The following is a 12,139-nucleotide window of genomic DNA, read 5'->3' on the forward strand; positions in this document are numbered from 1 at the left end:
ACAGATAGAGGTCCCCCCAAGGACAAAAATCAGGGACCGTTATCTGAATCCAGAGAAGGATTTTTGGTGCTAGGAAAGGGTTGTAAAAAGAAGTTGGAACAGAGCTTCTGCCAACCCAAGGCTGTGGGAGGGATTGTGGATGAATTTCCCAACTTCTCCCTCCTGCTAGCTTTCTATATCCTGATGGTGCCTCCCCTTGTCTGAGTCCAAGCTGAAGTCAGAATACAAGGAAACCTGGTGGAGGCTGTCCACAGAGATAAGCTCCAGGGTCCAGAGCAATGAGAAGGTAGAATGCAGATGTTGAGGAGCTAAATGATACCTTGCACAGCAGATGAGAGAAGGCAGGATCCAGTGCACAAGTAGAGGGACTGGCTTTAGACAGGAGTATGGATAGTCCCTTTACAGTAGGGATTCTTAATTTACTTTTTTTGGTGCTATGAACTCTTTAAGAATGAAACCTATAAACAATTCCCAGTATTATGTTTTTAAATGCATAACATATGCTGGAGTCCAAATAAAACAAATTTTATTGAAACAGTTATCAAATAATTTAAAAAATTGAATCTGTTATATCCTGATACATGTGCTTCCTTATTAATGCTATAAATAATAAAATCTAGCAGTGGGCCTAATAATTACCAGAATTTCAAAGTAGGAATAGGTATGTACAGTATTGTGAGATTATCTGCAAAAACTGTTTCACAATATAAATACATGTGTTTATGATGTCTACTGGTGACAAAAGCATAGATATTGCTTTTGTTATGTTTGTTTTTATGTTAAAGGAAGTTCTTCAAGCTAAAAGAAATATATACTAGAGGTAAACTCAAATCTTCAGAAAGAAATTAAAGAATCAGAAATAGTAAATATCTAGGTAAATATGAAAGGTTATTCATGTCATGTGAGTATTTTCAAATATATATGACTGGTTACAGCAAAATTATGACATTGATTTGTGGGTTTTACAATGTATTAGATGTAATATACATAAAGCATATAGCATAAAGTACCATGGGAGAGGTGAATGTATTTATACAACTGTAAATATTTCCATATGTTATGTGAAGTAGTATCAAATCACCTCAAAGTAGACTGTGAAGTTAAGAATGTTTATTCTAATACCCAGAGCAAAAAGCATAGGTATTGTTAATGCTATAGTGGTTTACTGTGGATTGCTACATTCATCATAGTTGAAAAAATGATAGGTTTAAGAGTTAATGGAAATAAAGATGCACTTTTGCAGGCAAGATTGTTACAGAAATAGGGAAGTCCAAAAACAAACCCCAGAGTTTGGGACTGGGAGATAGGGAGCAGGAAGCAGCTTTCAGGATGCCCTTGCATGCCTGAAGCTAGTGGCTGGAAACTTTGTTGCAAAGATTCGCTTTACTTCTGAGACTCAGGAAGATGGGAGGGATCTTGGACTGTGGGCTGGTAGGAAGAAGCAGACAGAGCCTATGTAGGGTTCTGTGAATGGTCAGGATGGTTTGCAACACCCACTTCGTGAGAGGATGCAGGGAGAGAGAGGAGGCAGGGAGGAGGAGAGGAGCCACAGACATTTTTTGAGCTGGCTCTGGCTCTAGGAGGCTCTCTCTCTCAGGCTCTCTCTGGCCCTCACTCTCTGGCTCTTGTGGGCTCCCTCCATCTGGCTTGGAGCAGGGGTCTCCAGGCGGCTTTAAGAAGAGGCTCTTGCCAGGCTGCTTTGAGAAGGAGAGGAGATTCGCGCGGTTTGCAGGAAGAAGGCAGTTTGCAAGGAGGCTGAAAGTCCAGGCGGTCCTGCATTGAGAGCTGGAGGGCACCACAGCACAGAAAGGACCTCCCCAACCAGAACTGAGTGATTGGCAGCTGCTGGTAAAGCTGAACTGTGCCTAGGAAGTAGGGAAACGGTGTTTCTGACTTTCCTAAGACTGTCCAGGTCTGAGAGGGGGAGGTAGGACTTTGTGTAAATAAACAATTCTTTTTATTTTCAGCAAACTCTGGTATTAAGAGTTATAATTCTGGCGGCGGGCAATCGGGACCCTAACTAAACAGCTCGTGGGTTCTGTTTCAATCGGAGCAGCCCAGGGGTTCTGTTACAAGATCACAAATGCTTGGATTCAGTCCAAAGATCCGTTAGGTGGAAGGCAGTGTGAGGACACAGAACCTGAACTGTGGAGAGACATATGGGAATCTGCAGAGCCCTCTTTGGAATACTCTGCATTTCTCAGTGAAGAGAGTCAACTCATGAGCCAAGAGGGAGAATGGAGAAGTAGATATAAAAAGTTTAACAAGGCAGGAGAAAGCAAGAAATAGTCTTCTAGGAAAGTATGAAAATCATCAGACAAGGAAAATAGCATGTCATTATCAAGTGGCATTGAAGGCCCATTTGAAACTTGTAAGAGACTGGTAAGCAAGACTGTTTTCCTCTAGCCATTTTCAGTGACACAAGAACAAAGATGGATTAGGGAGAGAATTAGAGTCACCAAAGTTTGGGTTCTGTCAAGTGAGTGTGACAAGACAGGCCAAGGGAGTAGAGATGTACATAAGAGAGGAATGTAATGATAATCCAAAGAATTTAGTTTGGTAAGGAGGGAAAAGAGGATAATAAGAAAATGAGAGACTGAAAAAGGTGGAAGACTTAATGAAGTGGAGGTCTCACAGGGGCTTAGAGTCAGGGTATGAGAGATAGGAAGTAGTGATCAAAGAACGAGATTTTAAACATAACCTTTTATGGTAGGTAGACTAGTGGCCCCCTACTCCGTCCCAACATGTCTACATACTAATCCCTCAAAATTTGTGAATATGTTACCTTATGTGATAAAAGGGATTTTGTGTATGTGAGTAAAGAACCTTAAAGTGGAATATTATCCTAGAGTATCCTGAGGGGCCCAATGTGATCACAAGGGTCCTTAAAAGTGAGTGAGGTAGGCATAAAAAAAGAGTCAAAAAAGGTGTGACAAAAGAAGGAGGATCACAGATGCAACTTTGATGGCTTTGAAGATGGGGGAAAGGGACCTTGAGCCAAAAAATGTGGGTGGCCTCTGAAGCTGGGAAAAGCAAGGAAAGATATTCTCCCCTAGAGTTTCTGGAATGAATGCATCCCCACTGGCACCTTGATTCTAGCCCAATGAGACCCAAGTCAGACTTCCAAACTACAGAACTCTTAAGATAATAAGTTTGTATTGTTGTAGGCCACTAATTGTATTCTACTTTTTTACAGCAGTGATAAATAACGAACACACCTCTTAATCAGTTTCATGCAGGCATAGCCTTTAAGGAATTAAAGTATAATTCTAGATGACAAAGCATAAACAAGAAGAAGCAGTACACTGTAGATAGCTATTTTTCTAAACTTGCAGAAATTAACTTAGGTGAATAATATTTAAGGCTAGTATAACATCTCTCTATTTGTATGTTCTCCTGCCTATGTCTAATACTTTTTGACCTCCTTACTCAGGAATTTTTTTCACTCTTCTTTACTCATTTTTTCACTTCCCTAGGCTTTTCATGTTCATCAGAATTCACATTTTTTTGTCTGTTTTCTTTGGGAGTTTTCATGAGTGGGATTTAAATAGGAAATTGAAGAATGGGTGTAAATCTGAAAAGTATAATGCACTCCAGGACATAAGGTATTTATTATTATCCATAATGATAATAAATGTAAATCCTCTAAGATTTTCCTGAGAATATTCAGATATGTGAAATATTTAGAATATTAAATGCCATCTATTACTACTGACCTATATTCCCCTATATCTCAATAATGTAGTGAGAGGAGCACACACAGGCACAGGATCAGTCATTATAATAACTTGTAGGGATTTGACTGGATCATTTCCAAACCTTGCCACCAAGCTTTGGGGTAGATTATGATTATATTCTAAGACATATAGAAAGAGTTGGGAAGGAAAAGTTAGAATACATATAGATGATTTTTTTTTAAGTAAATTGCTGAGTGACCTTGTAGAAATTTCCTAAAATTTGATTTTCTTTATTTACTCTTACATACTTTGTATATCTACTTTAATATTCTTTACATTCCAGTAATTCCACTTTATTTAAATGTTTTCCATTTAATACCTGCTCAGATATATTTATAAAATATTTTTCTTTGTCATGTTTATGTATGGGTTTGGGAGATTCTGTTTTTTAAAGTTCCTTACTTCAATTTAATGTGATCTTTATATTAGTATCATTTCTGAAAATAAAACAAATGTACTGATGTTGATGTATGTATATATATTCACTGTTTTATTTATTATCATACTCAAGTTCAGATTTTAGGGAAGAAGATTTTTTGAAAAGGAAATTTTTTAGAAATATGCTTTACAATGCATTCCCCTCCAAAAAAAATTTTTTTCATGCTCTGTTGTTGTGAAGGCAAATTGTTTACATGTCTTGTAATGCTTTTAAGTTTTCTAAAGCATGTATCCACAGCTGTGTAGTTTCATTCTGAAAAAAAATGGCCAGCAAATAAAACCACTAGAAGAAATCATATCCCATTAAACCTAAATATATAAAAGTAAACTTCCTAATAACACAAGCTCCACTGGAAGAGCCACATCCTTAAGAGCATTTATAAAATACAAAACAATCTTTGAGCATTTATTCAACTGTCAAACCATTATAAGTAGGACTTCCTTGCCTAACTATTAACAACCTCACAGAGATTCTCATGATGTCGTAGGAAAAGTTACATAATATTAGATTTAATTAAATGAAAACATTCATTTAAAATAAATTTATATGTACAATACAGTATAAAAATTAATTTTCACATTGCTCTCTGAAATTCTATTCCTGCTAGAGTGAATAAGGATCACTTACAAAACAATTTTAAAAAGGTTATTTTTGTTTTTCTATTCTAAAATAACAAGTATTTTAGTAATGAATATTTTTAAACACAAACAATTACACTTAAAATAATAGTACATCAATGATGACAATGATAATAGCCTCCTATCTCACTCAGAAAAAAAAAAAAAAACAGTTATTCCTGTGGCCTAGAAGACCCATCATGATCTGGCCCCTATTCTAAATTCTCTCATCTTTTATTTCTCTCCAACCCCCTCCTCTACCATTATCTCCACCAGCCACACATGTCCTCACCATTCTTTGACATATTAGCACACTTCTGCCTCAAGACCTTTATCAATGCTTTTCTTCTGCCTGGAATACTCTTCCCCAGTTAGCCACATGGCTCTCTGTCTCTCACTGCCTTCTGATCTTTCCTCAAAAGTCACATTCTCTGTCTTCCTAGGCCCTTTATTTCAACTATTATCTATAGTTTCATATCCCCTTCCCTATTTATCCTAAGAACTTAACCCTATTTAGTGTGACAAACAGAAACCTCCTTTAAATTGGAGTTGGGAGAGCCTGTAGGGGTAGCTCTCATACACTACACTACCACTCATTACACAGGGGAATAATTTTTAACATAATTCCTGTTGAGTTTGATTTTTTAAGCTGTTTTAGACTTAAATAGGCATGCTCATTTCAAAACTGCAGTTAGCTTTCTTTTATCACATCCAGTTTTTTCTGTACATCTTATCTTAATGTGACCACTCTAGGCTGGATCACACCTGGATTGAGGGAAGCACTAGTGCCCTCCTATTGGCTGAGACCAAACCTCCCTCGAGTGGGGAGGGATGGGGGGTGACCTTGGAGACCAGCAACAGGTTCATACTTGTCTAGGCTATGCAGTTACACATGAGACAGTGTGGTGAGAGGTTGTGCGCTGCTCTATACAGTGAATCGTATTCCGAAGTGCAGTCTGAGTTCTTGTCTGTATACAAGGAGTTAGCAGAATTTATTTTTTTATTTACATACGTACTTATTTCCTTTCTTTCAGATCATGTCTGCCTCAGCTATTTCTCATCCTAAGTGCCTAAACAACCTTGATTTGTTTTGTTATATCTGTGGCAGTTTCATCATTCCCAGTCAAAGGACGAACATCAGCGCATTTGTCAGGCAAGCCTATTTTGCATATTTTAAAGTAAAACTTGGTGATCAAGGTAAGTCTTGGGCCCCTCACAATGTGTGCAAGCAGTGTGTCGAGAGTTTACAAATGTGGATGAAGGAAACACGTGACAAATTGCCATTTGGTATACCTATGGTTTGGCGAGAGCCCAGAGATCATTCAAGTGACTGTTACTTTTGTATAGTGAAAATGTCAGGCTATAACAAGAAAAAAAAATGTAAATAGAGTATCCTAGTCTACCATCAGCTATATGCCCAGTGCCTTATTCAGATGAAATCCCAGTGCCAGTTTTTATTGAACTACCCTCTTTTGAAAAACAGCAGCTTGATGAAGAACTAAGTGACAGCAATGATGAAGATTTTGAAATTGAAGATGACTCAGTTCATAAGGGATATGATCAGCATGAGTTGAATGACTTAACATGAGATTTGGGACTAACCAAAAAGGCTTCAGAACTCCTAGCATCAAGATTGCAAAAGAAAAACTTGCTTGAAAAATGAGCGAAGGTATCCTGCTTTTGATCAAGAGAAAGTGCATTTCTGCAGTACTTTTGAAGTGATGGTGGCTTTGTGCATTGCCATGAAATACATGGTTTAATGAAGGAATTGGAAATACCAATCTATAACACAACTGAATGACGACTGTTCATCGATAGCTCAAAGCAGAGCTTTAAGTGTGTCCTCCTCCACGATGGCAATTGATTTGGTGCAGTCCCAATTGGCCAGTTTGTTTTCATGAAGAATATGAAGACATAAAGAAAATCATTGATCTGTTGCAATATCTCAAGCACAGTTGGATCATCTGTGTTGACCTTAAAATGGTCTGCTTCCTTCTTAAGGGTCAGCAATGCGGATACACCAAGTATCCCTGTTTTCTGTGTACATGGGACAGCAGAGCTCACGAGAAGCACTGGGTGGATTGAATTGGCCTCCAAGATCAGATCTCAAACCTGGTGATCCAAACATTCTACATGAGCCACATGTTGACAGAAAGAACATTATATTCCCACCTCTGCACATTAAACTGGGTCTCATGAAGCAATTTGTTAAAGCTTTACCAACTGAAGGAGACTGTTTCAAGTATCTCATTTTGGCATTTCCCAGCCTGTCCTTTGGAAACATAAAATACCTTAATACGTATTTTTGGTAGCAGAACTTTACTACTTGTACACAATTTGACTTATAGTAACAACATAGAGCCTTTATGTGAAAAAAAAAACAAAAACCTCTAAACAGTCTATTCAGGTAATTTTTTCTTTGTTTTCCTTTGTATGTATATTTTGTATGATTTTTAGGACAAAGAGAGGGTATCCTGTACCTTTGACATGGTAGAGAAAAATGGGTCATTTTTGGATTCAGATGCCAAAAGTTAGTCAAAAACAAGTGTCAGATCTAATTCAACAAAAATTGTTTTCCCCAGTGTTATCAATTATCCCAACAGGAAAAGACTGACTTTTCATCTCCAACCGAAAGATGTTTTAGCTCCTCTACTACTTCAGCAGGAAGAAGGAGGACCTTCTCTCCACCCAGCAACCAGTCATCCAATGGAAGACTGTTACAACTCGAGCAGTGAAAAGCCACTACACTTAAACTCCCACTTTCCTCCATGAACACTTACTTTACCAACAGCCCCTCTTAACTTTCCCTTTCCTCTATAAAAAGATGCTCTTCTCCTTTGTGCCCTGGACCTTGTCTGGAATTGCAATTCTCTGTTGCTCTGAAATAAACTCATTTTTCTAGAGAACTATTTGGCTATTTATTTAAGGTCAACATTAGCATACAACATATTTTAATTATTTACCTTGGTTTGGTCCCCCACCGGAATCTAAGTTCTGTAAGAACAGTAATTTTTGCTGTTATTTTCTCCACTGTTGTATTCACATGCCCTGCAACAGAGCCAGCACATTGAAGATCCTCAATTAAATGAAGGAGATTATTATTAACCTTTTCTTAAGAATGAAATGTAGTAATAAAATATAACTAGCTTAAAAATTATAAAACCATAAAACCAGGAGCTGATTCTTTGAAAAGATAGAAAAAATTGACAAGTCTTTAACCAGACTCATCAAGAAAAAAAGAGAGAGGACTCAAATAAACAAAATCAGAAATGAAAGAGGAGAAATCATAAGAGATACCACAGAGATACAAAGGATTGTAAGAAATTATTATAAACAACTGTATGAGAAGAAATCTGACAACCTGGGAGAAATGGTCAAATTTTTGGAAACATATAATCTTCCAAAACTGAATCAAGAAGAAGAAGAAAGGCTGAATGACTGTCAACAACTAGTGAAATTGAAGCAGTAATCAAAAACCTCCTTCCACACAAAAGCCTCGGTCCAGATGGCTTCACAGGAGAATTTTACCAAACATTTAGGAAAAAACTAACTCCTATCCTTCTTAAACTATTCCAAAAAATCCAAGAAGAGAGAAGACTTCCAAACTCTTTCTATGAGGCCAGTATTATCCTAATTCCAAAGCCAGGTCAATGCACAACGAAGAAAGAAAACTACAGGCCAATATTGCTGATGAACATAAACACTAAAATCCTCAACAAAATATTGGTAAACCAGATCCAGCAGCACATTAAAAAGATCATACACCACGATCAAGTGGGATTCATCCCAGGGATGCAAGGATGGTTTAATATTCACAAATCAATAAATGTAATACACCACATAAACAGAATGAAAGACAAAATTCACATGATTATATCAATAAATGCTGAAAAAGCATTTGATAAAGTACAACACCCATTTATGATAAAAACACTCAGCAAAGTGGGAATAGAGGAACATACTGCAACATAATGAAGGCCATATACAAGAAACCTGCAGCTAATATCACACTCAAAAGTCCTAGAGGAAAATGTAGGCAGGAAAATTTCAGATATCCCACATAACAATATTTTCACCAATATATCTACTAGGGCAAGGGAAAGAAAGGAAAGAATAAACACACAGGACTACATAAAACTTAAGAGTTTCTGCTCAGTGAAAGAAAATACCAGCAAGATGAAAAGGGAAACAGCTGTATAGGAAAACATATTTGCCAATGATACCTCCGACAATGGTTTGATCTCCAAAATATATAAAAAACTTATATGACTAAACACCAAGAAGACAAATAATCCAATTAAAAATGGGCAAAGGACCTTAACAGACACTTTTCCAAGGAGGACATACCGAGGACCCATGGGCACATAAAAGAATGCTCAACATCACTAGCCATCAGAGAAATGCAAATTAAAACCATAGTGAGATACTACCTCACACTGGTCAGAATGGCCATCATCAACAAATCAACAAACAAGTGCTGGTGAGGATGTGGAGGAAAAGGAACCCTAGTGCACTTCTGGTGGGAATGCAGACTGGTGCAGCCACTATGGAAAACAGTATGGAATTTCCTCAAAAAACTAAAAATGGAACTGCCTTTTGATCCAGCAATTCCATTGCTAGAATTATACCAAAGAATCCTGAAACACCAATTCAAAAGAACCTATGCACCCCTATGTTCATAGCAGTGCTATTTTCACCAGCTAAGTGCTAGAAACAGCCTAAGTGCCCATCAGTGGATGAGTGGATCAAAAAACTGTGGTACATTTACACAATGGAATACTGCTCAGCAGAAAGAAAGACAGAACTCCTACTTTTTGCTACAGTATGGATGGAACTTGAGAGTATTATGCTAAGTGAAATAAGCCAGGTGGTGAAAGATAAATATCGTATGATCTCACCTAATACAGGAAACTAATGGCAAAACAAACAAATGAGAAAAAATAGAACCAGAGACATGTAAACAGGGAACAGACTGACAGTGACCATAGGGGGGAGGGGGAAAAGTGGGGAAAGAAAGGGAAGGGTCTAATCAAGGAACTAATATGAATGACCCATGGGACATGGACAACTAAATGGGGATGGACTGTGGGAGAGGGTGGAGGTGGGTGGAGCAGAGGAGAGCAAAGGGGGAAAATGGGACAACTGTAATAGAAAAAACAATAAAAAATAATTAAAAAATTAAAATTGAAATTATAAAGCCAAGTGCAAAAACTGTTAAGGTAGGAGCTATCATAAGTATTCTTACTATTTGCTAAGAGCTAAGTAATAAAAAAATGTATGCTTTACATCTGCATCAGTTAGGGTCCAGCCGGGAGAGAGAAACTACACAATAACTTGAACAGAGAAAGCTTATATAAAGAATTATTAACTATTACAGGGGAATGAAGCAGCAGCAACAGACTGGTAAGAAGTAAACATATAAAGAGATATAAAGAATATATATATATATGCAGCCATGACCCCTAGGACAGAGAGAGAGAACTCTAGAAAGAGTGCTCCCCAGGACTGAAATCCAGACCTTGCTGGAAAGGGTAAGAGTGGCACCTAGGTGACAGAGAAGTTGCTTGTGGTGTGACTCTTATCGAACTTAGTAGAAAGCATTCTGCCATGGAAAGCTATTCATAGAGTGGTAGGTGTCTCAAAGAAGACCCTTCATTACCAAAATCATCAGAGGTGGGTGCCGGGGGAAGCTGGGTGTTGCTGCCCAGATGGTTTTGCAGGAACTGGATGCAAAATACCATGCGCGTTGCTATGCAGGTGCATTGAAACCAGAAAGAAAACCCTTCCCCTCCCCCTCACCTCTCCAGTGCCCTCCACTGAAAAAGCTTAACATTGTGCAACATGAAGAAAATAAAGGGCCCGTCTCCATTTTCACAGGGCAGGTAATCCCAACTCTGTTTTCACTAGACAGGAGCAATGAACTTAATACTGGCACAATATCTATGTCCAAAAATGATTATAATGAACACTGTACTATGTTACATAACCTTGAATATTTGGAAACATGTTTATTTCCTACTCTAAACCTGTATTCTTAGAGAACTACATGGTATATAAGTCAATACTCTATTCCACAGAAGTACCATCTGAAATATGTGAGCATTCAGAATAGCTAGATTTCCTAAATTGAAAATGCTACCTATGCTCAGAGTCTTCTGGACAAAGCCATTCATCTTTTACAGGTGGTAGTTATATTAATTAATTAATGAGTTGTTCAGGAATGGTAAATTCAAGGGTAATCAATGTTGCTGATGAACATAGATGCTATGTTCCTTTTCTAGTTTTACTAGGAAAGGGTAAAAGAAAGACTTTAGAACTGGGAACATTTAATGTTAACTGCAGCAATTACAAAATGTCTTTTATGTTATTATTTTTGCTACATTCACACTTGAATTACAGTAATATAGATTTGCTTAAAATATTGTGGTACACTTTGAACAGAAGTCTAAGAAATATCAACTCTAAGAAAACTTGCGTTCATTATAATAACATCAGGCATGAAAATTGCCTCTTTGTTACTAACTTAAATTTTTATTTATTATGTTTCTTTTTAATCCAAAATGACCAGAATGTTCTTGGACAAGGCTGCTAAACATTCTCTCTCAAGGGCTTTCGGTCACACTCAAAACATTTCCCAATAGATCCCACAGTTTCTTCTTCATATGAGTTTACTCACGATATATTAAACATAAGCTGCTGCCCTAACATCAATCTGAAAATGTAAGATAACATAGGGCTTTTAAATGTTCCAGAAAATCAGATGTTGGAAGAGTGTATACTGAAGAGTCATTGACAAAACCCAGAAAGTTGAGTCTAGAAGGTTTGTTTCATTTGAAATTAACTTTTCCCACATTATTAATACATTTATATACCAGATAAGTATGCCTTATCAATAGTTCATTCACACATTTTAGGCAGAAGTTGAAAAAAACTGCTCCAGTGTATGTAAGAGTCATTTCTTACAAAACCAGAAGAACAAGCTTAGAAAGTAAACATGATTCTAGAGTTTTAATGAGTTTTTTTCTTAAAAAAGTTTTTTTTAATTACAGCTTACACTCAATAGTATATTATATTACTTTCAGGTGTACAGCATAGTGGTTAGACAATCATATACTTCACAAAGTGTTCCTCCTGATATTTCTAGTACCCAACTGGAAAAATATACAGTTATAAAAATATTATTGCTGTACTTTACATCCCTGTGACTATTTTGTAATTACCAATCTGTATTTCTTAATCCCTTCACTTCTTTGACCTAGTATCCCAATGTCCCAATGTTGTTGTTGTTTTAATTTAAAAGTTATAGGTGGTCAAGGTTAAAAGTGCTGTAGAAAATGATGCTTGGC

The sequence above is a fragment of the Furipterus horrens genome, unplaced genomic scaffold (genome assembly GCF_987537825.1).
Source record: "Furipterus horrens unplaced genomic scaffold, mFurHor1.1.pri manual_scaffold_1, whole genome shotgun sequence".
Lineage (NCBI taxonomy): Eukaryota > Metazoa > Chordata > Mammalia > Chiroptera > Furipteridae > Furipterus > Furipterus horrens.